Below are 15,741 nucleotides of genomic sequence, written 5' to 3'. Positions count from 1 at the left end.
ACAAGCTCCAATTAAAACAGGACCCTTGGCACAAGGTGTGTCCATTTCAGGGTCCTTGACATGAAAATAGTGGAAAAGCCCTGATCTAACAGGCTAAAGCAAAGGGCTGCATTGACAGTCTTTGTTTTTAGCTCAGGCACTACAAGCTCTTCCTTTTTTCTCTTCCCTGCTTTTCCCCCCTCTCTCTCTCTCCCTCTCTCTCCCTCTCTCTTCCTCCCTCTCTTTCGCTCCCTCTCTCTTTAAAAGGGAGCGGAAGAGTGGGCTGATACCGGTCTCATGTTGCGTATGGATTTTCGTTTATATAATCGATTGAAATGTCCCAATACATTGATTTTGGGTTCAGTGTTTTACAAACAAGCGTTTATGGGTCTCGATTTTATGTTAGGGATGATTCCAGTGTGACACCGATGCCCAGAGAAGTCGGAGTTGTTGATTTTTGAATAAATGATCTAAATGCAAACAAATAAATATCTATTGTTTTGTGTCTAAAAATATAAAAAAAAACTGACTTGGGAGGGGGAAGGCAGAGAGGAAGGGAAACGGGGTGAAAAAGACACAATATTGTGCTGCCTCTCTCCTTAATCAAATAAAGTGGTGTAAAAAAAAAAAAACACACACACAAAAGCATTTCCTTCCCTCTGAATTTCTCCTTGAATTATTTGCCATCACTAGTGTGTGTGATTGCGGAATATTAAATTAAAGTGGGATAAGTCCGCACCGAGGCGGGCTGCGTCCAATCCGCAACTCATTTCCCCTGTTGTAGCACCGCATCACTGCGCTCCTCTCTTTTCAATGACAATGTGCCAAATCTGGGCATTTTGAAAACACTTTCCATATGCTATTATCGGATCGCTACTGAGCAAGAGAAAGACAGAAAAGAAGAAAAACGGAATGCTTTATACCAAAGGTACCAAGAGTCTACATTTTTATTTACCTTCTCTGTGAATGGCTTATTATGCTTTATGCTTTTTTTGGGATTTAAAAGAGGTAAGATGAGGTAAATTTGAAGTTTTTATAACGATTGCATATTTATGGAGCGTTGTTTGATAGCTTTTGGGCAGAGAGTGAAATTGTCGGGAGAGTTCATGTTGAGTATCCATGGGCAAAAAAGTTCATTTTGTTGCACTGTTTTTCTCCGTTTTTCCTTTTATGGCCAAATATGTATTTTATATATGATCTAATTTTTCTGCCCATTTCTCTGTGGAATGTTTAGTTTGCAAACAAGTTAAACATTTTTTCACACATTAATTTTGCTAAAATCAAAGAACATGTTGTCTTTTTTTTTTATTAATTTCAGCAATTTATAGATTTGTAACTCTGTGCATTAATTTATTAGAGGTAACAGCTTCCATGTGACTTCATATTTAGTGGATTTCTCTGTCAAAATCTGATTTTCTTGTGGTTACAACATATTTTTTTTTATTTTTGCACATATTTCAGAAAAAACGAAACTGCTTGAACTTGGATTTAATTGAGCTTTATTATTCCTGAAAGATAAGCAAAATCTGTTATTGTTGTGACGCGCTTCAAGAGTCAGGTTTAAGTTGTGATTGTCTGTTTCTTGGGCCTGTGTAAAGCTGGTTTGTGCGTGTGTTTGCTGGACGAGAGTTGGCCAGTGGGTCACTGTGACAGGTAGCGGGTGGAAGCTGTGGGCTTTTTGAGTGGTTTTGGTGTGTGCCCTGATGAGGTACAGGGGTCAGTCATACAACCCCATGAGGGCGCCGACGCATAGGACAAACAAGGTGGAAGTCCGCACGCACATCCAGAAAACACTGACCAGGTGACTGTAGTCAACATCAGGACGGAAGGAAAAACTGGACTAATGTCGCTTCAAAAAATATACAACAAATCAAATTAAAACAGATGTCAATCCAGGGGTCAGGTAGGATAGAAAAATAGATTAATGAATGAGCAATACTCTAATCCCATGGCATCCCAAAGGGTCCCAAGCCTATGTGGTAATATCTCCGGACAATTGAAAAGTTATTGATCCACAGAAGTTGCACAAGATCACAATGAGACTTTAACGCAGCCGTTTATTTATCAATGACCGCATTAGAAAAAGCGCACAAACACGGCGCATTTAACATATTCGAATTACACTCGAATTAACAATTTAGTTCATGCATCCTGATTTACCTTTCTGGTCATGCTGGGAAATATTTTTTGCAATTTATTTAGTCTGTTACACACAAATACACGCACACACGCACGATGACGCGCACACAAGCACGCACGCACAGACACCAGAGCGCAGTTTACAGATAAAAATCTATAATTAATTGAGGATGCGGCTGATATGGAAATGGGGCGAAATATTAGTTAACGCGGTCTATTGTCAAGCGGTCCGCCGGAGAAAGAGCATCGTCTGCAGGGATAGGGGGAGGGTGGAGACCGGGGGGATTTACAAAACGCAGAAGGTTAAGATAAGCGCCAGCCTATATCAGTTCTCTAAATCCGCTTTGTACTTTCTTCCTTTCTTGTTGGAAACAAATAAAAACGACAAACGAAACTCCGCTGAAAATTGCTACACAACGCACAAACTGAACCACTACGAAGTGAAAAATAAGTACTTCCGTTCATATTTGCAGATGCTCATGCAAAAAAAAAAAAAAAAAAAAAAAAAAAAGCTTCCGATAAGGTGCATAGAGTCGCAAATGAGAAATAGGTCCAGTCCATTCAGCTTTAGGAAGACTCGACGCATGGCCCCGGTGGACTTTTTGCGCGTCTGCTGCAGCACCGGGTAGACTCGATTCTCCAAGCCGTCTGTGAGCGACGCCTCCCATGGCTGACAGGCTAGAAAACCCCCCTGGAGGACAGGGAGGCAGCTGCAGCAGTAGCGGCAGCAGCAGGAGCCTTGGATCCGGGTGAAAAGTGACGCCTCTGTTCCTCACCTCGACCCACCCACCCCCTTTGTCAGAGACCTCTCTAAACCCAGAATAAACAGCCTCGGGTCGGGTCGGGCTCGGATCTCTTGGCTTCTTAAGGATCCAGTTGGTATGGGTGCAGTCTAGTCAATGTGGCTGCAAAGTAGACCTAGTAGTTCACTTGCCAGCAGCAGCCTTATCATCACATCCCAAGCCCCGGCTCATGCAGTTCAATTCACCCCAGCTTCGATTTTTTTTTCCATGAAGGCGAACAAGATCTCTTGATTTTCTCCCCGATTGAGACTGTGTAAAGTCTTCCTCTTGCCCAAAAGCCACTATTAGGAAACCGGGGGAAACACAGAGTAAACGGTTTGCATTGAAAGGATATAGGGCCAGCAGAGCGGTGCACTTTACAAGTACACTAAACGTAAACGCCAGTAAATACAGCTTTGAATAGAGAGGAGAATTTTAGTGTGACCCTGTATTGGATTTTGCAGTTTGGCTCTACTGAACCCACACGGGGCCTCAGCGGTCCCGAAAGGGCAGTGATGACTTTCCAACATGTGGTGGATTACCGTGAAGCATTGTGGCTTTGATTTTATGGCTTCACTGTTTGTATGTACCATATATGCAACAGATCACAGACATTCCCCTCACTGACTGAAAAGGGAGCATATTATAAGTTGCAATAGAAAAAGTATTCACATTACATTCAAATTACTCTGATGTGTGAATGGATTTTGTGCTTAATTAATATTCCACTTAAATGTGTTTAGTGTGTGCAGGCCCGCTTTGGTGCGTGGCACTGACGGTGTTGTGGTTTTGATTCCCTCCCTCAGGTGTGCTCTACTGTCTGCTTTTCCATCCACATTATTGATAAAAAAAAGTGTCATTCACAAAGTTCACGTTTCATTCATTTTCTAAAATTGCTCCACATCTCGGAGAAACTCCTACAAGTCTGCTGTGCCATTTCCCGGAGTCCGCAAACCTTTTTATTTTTTTTTATTTATTTATTTTTTTTACTGTGCGCATTTTAGAATTAGCAATTCACCGGTAGCTTCATCATTAATTAAAAATAATATTAGTTAAAAAAAAATACAAGGTGATGTGACATAAAGTGGAAGCAGCAACTAAACAAAACACTAGTGTTGCGTTTATGGTAAAAGAAATAGAAGGAATCCGCGGCGGATCATTCTTAGCTCTGCAAAAGTTGTTTTTATACAGAAAGATGACTTCTAAGTACTTCTAAGTAATTGTATGTCGAGTCTGTTTTGAGTGCAGGAAGCGGTTGCCCATTGTTCTACATGTGATTTGGCCCTTCGAGAGAAACCATACAAAAGGATTTTTCTGCGCGCACAGACCTATGCAGCCGCCAGGGCTCCGTGTGCGCGTCATTTGCAATGTGGAGACTGTTGATCAACTCACTAATTACACTTCTCTCCTCTCTCTCCCTCCCTCCCGGTCTCTCTTTTGCTCCCTCCCTCTCTCTCTCTCTCTCTCTCTCTCTCTCTCTCTCTCTCTCTCTCTCTCTCCCTCCCTCTCTCTCTCTCTCTCTCTCACTCATTCGCCCTCTCTCTCTCTCTGTCTCTCTACCCATTCCCAGAGTGCATATCGGGAAATAGACACACAAAGACATGCGCACTCAACTTAATCAGCCATTTTTTTAAACAGGGCTAAAACGATAATAATTAGCAGAATAAAGACATATCGGATTTTCATTTCCTTTCCTCCGTTTCCCGACCCCCGTCCACAAGAGAAACTGCGAGGCAGCCCGTCGACACGTCGTTTCACCGCCACCGGAACCAAAATAAGGGATAGCTCTCTAAACGCTTGACATTTGTGATTTTACCCCTTTTCCCAATATAAAGTTGGAGGATTATTGTAATTTTCCCTGTTTTTCCACGTTTTGATTGTCCAATTACGCAAGCCGCTGGATGTGACTGTTTTATAAACCCAAGAGCAAAGAGAGAAGCGGAGGTGACGGCTTTGGAGGGGGAAGAAAGTAAGTTTTTTCCTTTACACCTCTCCCTTTAACTTTTATTGAGTAGTTTGGGGTGTGTGTGTTAAATTTAGGGGTCGTGTATCGATTATTCGTCTCGCTGGTGGATCTTTGACATCGGGGCTGTTTGGATAACAGGTGCTGGGTGTTTTTAGTCCAGAACAGAGGCGGATATCGTGATGTTAGTGCAACTCAAGCGCTTTGGCTACAATAAAACAAGCCGCTGACAGGGTCGGAGGCGTTCTTACGCATGTGTCCGTGGTATTCCAGCAGGATACCACGTCCAGAGGTGTCTTTTTCAAAGTTTACGCATGTGTTACTGAGTTTTTACATCGGGCATTTGCACTAAAGGGGCAGCGACTAGTCCCGGAGGATCGTTGCTCCCGTTTAGTGGGTTTTGCAGTGCGGATATGGGGCTGCCTTTCCAGGAGTCCGATCCCTCGGACATGTCCGCTTTCAGCTTGTTTCTCGAGGGGTCCGGGCTTTACGCTTCCCACCACTTCCCAAGTCCAAAATCTCAGCCTCCAACCCTACCGATGTTGAATTTTTACGCATCTTTCAGCGGTACCGAGCAGCTGAAAGTCAGTTGTAGCGCATTGGCTTTCATGCACCTTCCAGGCATTCACAGCCGAAGTGACACGACCAGCCAGCCTCCCGATACGAGCACGTCCGCCTGTACAAGTGAGAATCTTTCACATTTCCCCAGGAGCACCTTTGTTACACGATTAGTAGAAAAGTAGTCGTGCATTTGCCGATCACAGTCCTTCCATCTGTACCTGCTGCGCTTTTAAAGTAGTCTGACTTCTTTACCGAGGCGTGGGTGGCTGCGTCACCCAGGAGGGAGAGCGATCGCTGGGCTGCTGACTGCACGGCGAGTCCTCCCAGAGTCAGCCAACTCCTGGGTCCCACTGGTGTTCTTTTGCACCGACATTTCAAAGAGTATAATGCAAATGCACACTTTAATTGTATTTACATCGATACCTGCGAATTCCCCTTTCCATCAATAACCTCTAAGTCCCATTTCCAGCATCGATACTCATCCGAGTCGGAGGGATAGTTTTTCTTCTCCTATAAATATCTTAATTCCCACAGATGCCGGTTGTAGGATCTTCTTGGAGTTGTCAGGTATCTTAGGTTTGTAATAATTTAGAGGGAACACAGCGCAGGGGTAGGGGTTCTCAGGTATTTTTGCGCCCTGGTGGCTGTCTTTTTTTTTTTTTTTTTTTTTTTTTTTTTTTTTTTTTTTTTTTGAGGGAGGTAGATAGACTTGGCTCAGATTGGGACGCGACGGTGACAGGGGGGACATCGATCGCACGGGAGGAAAAAAAAAAAAAAAAACCAAAACATCAGGGCCAAGGGGCCAGTCAGTTTCCAACCCGGGTATGTACGGCGGACTGAGTGTGAGTGTTTGTGCGTGGAGGGACTGAATTTGCTCCAAATGAACGGTGCGTCAATACAGGATAGACGACCTTTATACATTACAGTCTGTTTTTACACGGCTTTTCTGTCTGTTGGATTTTTAGCGCGGATCTGTCCCCGAAAATCGAAACCTTTAAAGTTTCCACAGATTTATTACACTTTAATTTTTTTTTTTTTTTACATTATTCGCTTAGGTTTGTTTTTGTTTAGTTTTTTTTTGTTTGTTTGTTTGTTTGTTTGTTTTTTTACAGAATGTGAGATAAATGTAAAAATCAAATATGGGGTTTTATTGAATAATTAAAGGCAAATTAGGCCTATTATTATTATTATTGTTATTGTTATTATAATAATTATTATTATTATTATTATTATTACATTTTAAGTGTAGACGGGTGCAGGAATGTAATATAAAGAATGAATTAAAACAGCCTTTTCCTGTTTTTCTCTTAATTAAATGGTAGCTTATTTCAAATCAATTTTATAGATTGATTAATTTTGAAAACTGGTGTTTTTGAGGAGAACACGATGGATCTTCTGTCCAGTCAGACAATTTAATTGCATCTGCATAAAATTCCAAATTTTCACAGAAAATTTCAGTCCCAGGCCTAAAGAAAAGTGAAATTAGGGGAGAAGATGATATTGCCTAATTGCAATGAATTTCATCAGTTAATGATGGTATTGTCTCACTCTTTAGTAACAGAATCTGTTATTTTTCTTGTTTTGAAATGAGAGATTTTTTTTTTTTTCAGTTTATGTTTGCAGAAGCCCAGGCCCCTTGTTTTGTTTTTCAGTGTGTAGTGTCTTTGCACTATCAAAGCCAGGGTGTGTATATCTCTGCATGTTAGTTAAGCAGCTTGCAATGTTCATTTTACCCGTAGCAACAAAGAGGAGCGATAAAAAACATATAGTGTGAGAGATGGGCAGACAGCCCTGGGAGGACAATAGCTGTTGGCTTCAAAATGCTTCTTGATTATTAAAAGCTAATGCATTTTCAGCATTGCAGCCTTCATTAAGGGTGTGGATGAAGGGGGGCAAGAGAGATGAGCGGGTACTGGGAGGAGGAGAGGATGGGAGAGCGAGAAAGAGAGGAAGACAGGGGCTGAGTCTGTCCTATAACTCCTGGGTCCAAGACACATGCAGCTAGAAGATTGGCTCGGGCCTCTCCTAGGGGTCGACAATGTGTCATTTCCACCCGGCTAGATTGCCCTCTGCCTATCTGATATTAATGTGCAAATCAATATTTCAGGGATTAAATTTCCCTTCTTCATTTTTTATGGTTTCTACCTCAATAAGTCTCCCGTCTAATAGAGGAGGCTGGATGATTTAGAAGTCTTTGCTGCAGAAAGAGAGAGGGAGAGAGAAAGAAATAGAGAGGAGCTTTGCAACAAGGCTATCGCTGCATTTTAATGTTCTTCTTCGTGGATCCCCATAGGCCCTTAGTAAGGAGGGCTATACCGCTTCTTTACAGTGTAAAGACAGCCAATTTGACTAAAAAGGCAGAAAGGGAAAATATGAGTCCGGTTGAATACTTAAGACGCTGTGGTAATCCGAGTAGCAGGTATTAGTGAAGGGGGGCTCCCCCCTCAAAGACACACACACACAAAGCTACATCCAAACCTGCATTACCAGCCGTCATGGTTGAGCGAACAGCATAGCTTACTACACGCCGGACTGCTATAACAATATATTTTTTTCTTTTTCTCTTTCACCTCCACTTTTTGCCTTTTTTGCATAGAAGCCCATTGACATCCACTGGAGAGATTTACTCTCCTGCGTAATAACATCTGGCGTATGTGTGTGATAGAAATGAATCACTTTGACACAATGACCTGTGTATGATTATTGGGGAAGGGAGGGGTGTATTACCATAGTCATAATACTGCATCTCATTGAGAGTCAACTAAATGAGCTTGGACCCTTTGACTCCCCATAGACATTCATTAAGGGACAGCGCACACGGAGGCGTCTGTCTGCCAATAGGTGTGTGTCTGTGCATGTGTGTTTATTTAATCCTCCTTCCTGTACCATCTGGTGCGTGTGTGCATGCATGTGTATGTGCATGTCCAGCAGCACAGTGTGAATTTCCCCCCACTCACCCCACAGTTTCTCTCCTCATTCAGGCTTTGCAGCAGAGCAGAGTAGTCTGTTTTAACATACCCTTGATAGGGAGAGTGTCAGCGAGTGAAAACAAGAAAAGAGAGGGAGAAAGAGACAGAGGAAGAGGCACAAAAGAGCCCTAATTGTAGCACGACCGCTTGGCTTCCTCCCCGATTCACGGCCATTACGATGTGAAAAGCACAACTGCCTGTCCTCCATTATCAAAACGGCAGGCCTACACACACTCTCACATCCATACACGCATACTCACTGGGGGGAATCATGTAGATTTTTTGTCTCCTATCTATGGTTCAAATAGCTGCTATGATTCTGGTTTCCAGCCTTGGGTAGATTTAATATTGAACATATTCCGCATTCTCGTCACACACATCAGGGGTGGCTCAATTTTCCAAAGTAAAAATAAATTAATCAATTTAGGAGTTTGTATCCGAAGCAATGTAGTTATAATCTCAGTCTGAGATGTCTGCGTACAGTATTTTTCGCACATCATGAAGGGCAAAGTTGTATTTTTCAAACTCATGTATCTGTTTTATTCAGCATGTATTACACAGCTGTTTAAAGCCATTCGTTTCTAATGCAAATAGCGATCTAACAGCTTAATATTTTAAGAAGTGATATTCTCTTGGTTGTGTATTGAGTGTGTGTATGAAAGATGACAGTTGGCAGTAGAAGTGTCAGGGTCTCCTGGTTCAGGAGGCCTGTAGGGGGAGAAGCTAAGAAGTCCACACCAGCTCAGCATTGTGTCTCAAAGAGGGGGGCTTCCTGTGTCAGCCCTGGGGCACCACCACTAACACACACATACGCACGCTTTCTCTCTATCACACACACTGTGCGAGAGGCGGAGGAGGGTTAAAGACTTGGAACGAGATCAAGCCCCTCCGTTGCTCCCGGGGAGGGTGCTTGTGAATATGCGAGTTTTAGTGTAATTAGCACTTAATTATATTAACATATGCAAATTGTCAGGCAGAGAGCTTGTACCGCCGGTGGGTATCGGCTAAGATACAAGTGACTCCATTGTGCCACCACGGCAGAAAAGAGAATAATGGGTGTGTGTAAGGCAACCAGCCAGCAGCCAGCGAGCCAGCACCCCGTGCTAGCACATAACTGGCCCATTTAAGTCGCTGGCTGGCCGCTTTGCCAAATTTCATTTCATTCAATTTCATTAGTCACCATGACGACCTGGCTAATTGTGCTGACTAATGTCCCCTGATCTGTCGTCACTAAAGATGGGTGTGTGTCCTTCTCCCCAAAACATGGGAGAGGGAGAGAGAGAGAGAAAGTGAGAGAGGCCCAACTGTCCAGATTAAACCAGCTCACAATGACCCCTATTTACACATGTTCCACTTCTACAAGCATTTGCATATTCAAAAATACTCTGCCATCTTTCCTTGTGCGCTTTATGTTTATGTGTTTGCAAGTGCACTCGTGCATTGGCAAGCTTGTGTGCATGTGGCAGCAATGTGTCGGAGGGGATGACAACAACAGTTCAGTTGTGTCAGTCTGCATGTGTCACATGTGTAACACACTGCTGTCTGTGAAGGAAGTCTGTGACCGAAACTGGTGTGGCTCTGTGTACTGACACAGTTGAATTTGTTTTTGATTATTGTACAAGACTGAGATTCTGGCAAATAAAAGCTTGAGCCCAAACAGCAGGGACTTGAAGTTCTGCCTTTCAAACTTTTAGGCCTTCTTTTAATTCCATCCAAATATCTAATTACAACACATCTTCATAGCTACCCCCAACCAAGCAGCAGGACTTTCTTTTTTTAAGAGGGAGGGTGGACAAACATTTAATGTTCTGTGCTTCCCACTAGCCAAAGGTGGATAGAGATTGGGCCTAGTTGGTGCTACTAGTACTTGCATGCTAATCCTGTTTTTTGACAGGAACGTAAACTGATATAATTGCTTTTCAGAGGCAGGAACGGCGGTTTATACAAGTGTGAAAGCACGGGAAAGGGGATTAGCATTATTTTGCATAATGCTGGGCAGGCGCTGAATGGGGCATTGAACGCTTGACTGGGTGACAGAGATGAAAGAGAGATGAAATGCTCTACCCCTCTTCTCTCTCTCCCTCCCTCTCTTCCCTCCAGTCCTTCTGTCTCTGGCCGCTGTTGCCGGTAGAGGACTGTGTTTGCAGGAGAGGACCCCGGAAACACCAGGCTGGTGTTTTTGGCTGTTTGATCGGATGCCAGCAGATGGAAGCTGTCATGTGAGGCAATATGTATGATAATGGAGTTACTGTAGAGACTGGTAAACTCCAGTCTTCCTAAGCCTGCATGTATATACTAAACTGCATCCCTGAAGCACTAGAGTGTGCAATTATGTAGTGGATGGATGTGGCTCAGGTAGCATTTACATGGAAGGAAGGGAGCGGCTTTTATGGATCAAATCAAACTACACTGTTCTTACATTTTCCTTTTATTGAGATGTTTGCTAAGGATTTGGTCGGATTTTGTGTAGGTAGAGGCAAGTGTGGAATTGTGAGGCAGGTGTGTTTTATCTGAATGCCTGCATTTGTGTATGAGCGCTGGTTGGGGTGGCAGGAGGGGGCACAAGATTGGTGACGCAGCTTAAAATTGCCACTGTGACTTCCATGTGACCCGACTCGACTTTGTGAGTAATTTATGATCAACCGTCATCATTGCTACTGCATCTGGCGTATGGAAATGATCCAGGGTCGAGGGAGGGGCGTGAGTTTTGGGTGGTGGAGAACATGAACGCCACAAAGGCCGGTGTGGCCTGTTTTTGTTGTGTCTCATTGGACAGGATCCTCTTTCTTTGACCTTTTGCACGCCTTCCCTCGTCTTTCATATGTTAATGCTGGCCCGACCCGAGGAGGAAACGTGCTGGAGCTGAGTGGAGGAGGACAAAGACTCCCTCTCTCTTTCTCTGTCTCCTTTCCACGCTATATCTTCTCTTTTCTTGCCTCTTCCCCTCTCAAACAACTTGACAGACTCTGGCATGAAAGGAAGTGAGTGCTTAGTGGATGGGAAAGGTGGGGATGGCGTTCTCGCTGTGACCCACACCACCTGTGAGGATCAAGTGCGCTGCCGCGATCCTTGGTTATGTGTATGTGGAGTGTTATTTTGAGTGGCCCTTGTAGTGTGTATTGCGAATCGGTAATCGTTTGAGCCACGGCGCTGCTAGTGTTATAGCTCAAGCCGAGTCTGTTGAAGTGTGATTTGTTGCTTTTCCAGTGAACCTAGTCAAGTTGTCATACAGTCTATATTTCTCCCTGTCTCTCGCAGCTCAACCAACTCCATCTTTCTGCAACGAGTAAAGTACTGTCTCTGGCGGGGTAAAAGGATACTAATATAGTTACTACAGCCCTCCCCTAACATAATACTCCAGTGCACCGCTGTTGAGCATGACGTGGTTTGGAGGCTCTTTTGGCTCTGTTATGGGAAGGGGGCATGTTATCTGTAGGAAATGTAATTTTTGTCCTCATTGAAATCGTTCATTATTGAGCGCGGTTATCTAAATGTTTTTGTTGCTGTTGGTCCTGCGCCAGTCAGGATTGCGTTACTCTCTTTCCCTCTCTCTCTCTCTCTCTCTTACACACATCTCTGTGTCTGCATTTCTCTCTCTCTCATCTCACCAGGCCTTCATCAGTCTCTTAAGGGAAAATAGAAAGAGGGGGATTTTTCTCTTCCCTCTGTGCTCCGTCCCGTTCTCAGGCTCTCCTGCCTATTTTGCATCAGCCATCCCGTACAGGATATTAGCCGTGGAAAAACATGGGTCTGGGTATTTCATTTAGAATAATATGTTTATTCTTTTCATTTCAAAGTGGAAGTGGGGGGATTTTGTAGGGTGGGGAAAGAACAATCGGGGCCGTGTTTTTGAGGACTCTCTCTGTTTGATCTGAGGTCCTGTGGGCCCCGGGGGTGGCTGAGATTCTCAGGTTTAGGTCAAATAAAATAGGCTGGTGAAAAAATGAGCCTCTTTCTTTCTCTTACATTGTCTCGCTGATTTGCTTTTTCTCTGTCTCTCTGTTGGTGTATCTGTCTCATGTTCTCGGTTGCTTTCTGTCTCGTCTTTCATTTGCATCTCTGGATGTTCTTTTTCTGTTGACAGGCATGGATGTCAGGTAGGGAGGGGAGTTCATAGCAAACAGTGACTGAGCAATTTGAGTGAAAAGAGAAACACATTTGTCTTTGATATGAATCAACTTCCCCTTTATTTTAGTACGTGGGTATTAACATTCTTTTTATTTTTATATTCAGTGTGGGCATTAATATGCAGTTACCTTTGAGATTTTGGCATAGTTTGTCCTCTATGTTCCCAGTAACACTCAGTGTGAAGGACACTTTAGGTCCATGTGAGTACCTCAAAGTCCTCATCTTACTTATTCAACAAAGAGTTCAGCAGGCTTTTTATTTTAGAACGCTTTGTCCCTGTTGTACTTACCAACAAAATAATGCACCGTACAAAAGGTTATATGCCACATTCTATTGATTGCTCTTAGAAGTATTTTCATAGCTGTAAAACCTGGCAGGGAAAAACAAAAACAGAAAAATGTGCAAATACCTCATTCCAACAGAAGTTGAAAAGACAAGCTCTAAGTGTTGAGAAGGGAAAAAAAAGTTGATGAATGACTAAGTTTCTCCAGGTTTGAGAAAAGATACACCACAATAGCGCAAGAGGTCTCATGACAAATGATACATTCTCTTCCCTGTTGGACTAAGACAAAGGCAGGGATTGAAGAAGCAGAGAGCCTGGTCACATGACATATGCACGTTAATAGACTTTAAGGGGAAAAAAAATAAGAGTGTGGTATTTTATATATCTGTGGAAAGCAGCAAATTGAATAGAAAATGCTTTGATTCCACATTAGATAGCAGGAGTTCTATTTTCCTACCAGCTTATCTGCATTCAATCATTCTTACTTTCTCTGCATTTCACATGAAGTGTCTGTATGTAACATGTCATGTGTCTGTATAAGGTTGTATATCTCATATGCAACATGATTGGCATATGGTATTCCTAAAGGCAATAACATGGGGATATCAAGGCCATTGGCAGGGCTCGTCTGGGAATGAGTGGGTAATTAATTATGCATGACTTGTGGGCTTAAACAAACAGTGTAATGAGAGATGAGATGAATTTTACCAGGAGGAATTATAGTCCTAGCTGCATGGCAACATCCAAATAATTTTATTGTTATTATTATTATTATTATTATTATTATTATTATTATTATTATTATTATTATTATTATTATTACTGTTATTATTATTATTATTATTATTATTATTATTATTATTATTATTATTATTAGTGGTGTTGTTAGTAGTAGAACTGAGTAGTCGCTCTAGCATGGTATATGTTATGGGATAAAAAAGAAAAAATGGATATCTTTTCCAGTGTAGGTCTCAGTCTAATCTAATACAGGCAAGAAAGCAAGTATCTCCACAAATCCCTTGAGGAGACTCTAGCCAACACCATCCCTCCCAAACCCTGCCATTTTTTTCTGGCCTGGCACCAGCACTGGAATAATCTTTAATTATTTGCTTTTAAAAAGGAAAAAAAAAACACACACACATAGACACAAGACTCCTTTTTCTGTGACAGTAAAGAAGAAGAGCAGAGCAGGCGTAGGAATGTTCTTGTATATGAAATTGTAGGTATTAACAGGGCTGGTTTTGTCAGCGGTTTCACTGATGTATCAGCTCTCTGCCACTAGACTAAATAAAGAGGGGAGTTTTGCTGTGTTTCATCCCAGCTTAGATGAGCAGATATAGGAAGGCTTAGGAGGAATTGTTAAAAAAGCAAAGTATAGTTGAAGAATGGACCTCTTCCTTAACACAATACCCAAACAAGTGTCATAATGTGGTGATGGATGTTTCTGTGTTAATTTTGGTTTGTTGAAGAGATTCCACCTCATACAGCCTTGGAAAACTGCTAAAGTAAAAGCATGGATATTATTATAGTACAACAGTAAATGCTTGTGTGATTGTACCTTTATATACAGTATATAAAGGCACATTCATACAATATGGCACATGTATAAACATAAACATAAATATATGCATTTATATGTATTTTTTTATTTGGCTTTGCTGTAGGCATAATCTGTGCTGAGGGAGAGAGGAAAAAAGAGTGATATTGCTGACTCTGGTCTTCAGCTGCCTTATCATTGACCTCTGTGCTCCCCTGGTTGTCACATTAAAAGCAGTGCAACACACACACCGCATACATATAGACATATAGACATGTGCTCAATATAAAACAACAAGAAAAACCGGAATGGAAGATCATTTCACACAGTTAATTAGCAGTAAATACACATTGTTTTTAGTTTTTGTTTAATGTTAGGTTTTCAATATGTTTTTGTGTCACATATCTAATAGAGTTTATTTCCTATGGCGAAGAGCAAAGTAATGGGTCCATTTCATCTACGCTCCTTCTCAGCGGGCTGGCCCTGGATTTGCGTGACATGGTGTTTATTTGATAAAGGAATATTGCGGTGCTAATCTAAAACCACGCTAATTACATCTGACAGTTGTTTTTTTGTAGTGAAATCCAATTAAAATGTACACTTTTCAACTCCATTGCTCATTTTTTTCCCCCCCTCTCCTCCCCCCATTTTCTTTCTTCCCTCCCACGGTAACCAGAAAAAGAGCCTATGATGGCATAAATAACAACTGTGCTTTCCTTGTGGTTTTTGTGAGAAGAGGGCAAACTCACAACAGCTGTCAGAAAAAGGGGGTTTGTTTAAAAAGCAAATGGCTTTGGTCTAAAGTTCATTTGGAGACCTCTCTAATTAAATAGAGAGCCAAAAGCTTAAGTTAATTAGTAATTCCCTGGGTCCAGAAATTAGACCTGTCACGAGTATTTGAGCTCTTGGAAAGCTAAAAGGTATGTGTGCATTTGTTTTTTGTGTGTTTTTCCACAAGTTGCTTATGCCTGCTCCCATCTCCGTACACAAGTGCCTAAATGGGTGTTCATCTGTGCCTTGTCTTAATGCAAGGCCTGCCCTTTTTTTGCTCTGTTGAAATGCTCAAGACATTAATAGTCTTTATGTGGCGTGTCAGAGAAGTGCTCGGGAGATGTTTCAGTGAGGGGCACATAGCTCATGGCGTCAGTCAGGATACCTGCCCTATGATTATGTTTATGAAGATAATAACAGGGCTAGGGTCCCGCCGAGTACTGTCTTTGGAAAACAGTGGGGGTTTGAACTTTAAACTTTATTGTTACCCCTGGAAAAGAACTGAAACACTCGGTCGACATGTCCGAGAAATATCTGTCCAAATAGCAAGGTGTTTCTGTATATCCTTCCTGTTAAAGCAGATGTTCTTCTCTTCTCTTCTCTTCTCTTCTCCTTCTCTTCTCTTCTCT

The 15,741-nt window shown here is 42.3% G+C and overlaps 1 protein-coding gene across 1 annotated transcript in view; it reads left to right on the top strand.

The window, feature by feature from the left end:
• The first annotated feature begins 4,503 nt into the window (after positions 1-4,503).
• Positions 4,504-15,741, top strand: part of zfhx4 (zinc finger homeobox 4) — a 79,313-nt gene continuing 68,075 nt past the window's right edge. Inside the window, 1 exon segment of the mRNA XM_030123451.1 lies at positions 4,504-4,869. The gene's annotated coding sequence lies outside the window, so the exon portion shown is untranslated.

The sequence above is a fragment of the Sphaeramia orbicularis genome, chromosome 20 (assembly GCF_902148855.1).
Source record: "Sphaeramia orbicularis chromosome 20, fSphaOr1.1, whole genome shotgun sequence".
NCBI lineage: Eukaryota > Metazoa > Chordata > Actinopteri > Kurtiformes > Apogonidae > Sphaeramia > Sphaeramia orbicularis.
The sequence above is the reverse complement of the archived record's forward strand: the minus strand, read 5'-3'. Positions and strand labels throughout refer to the sequence as shown.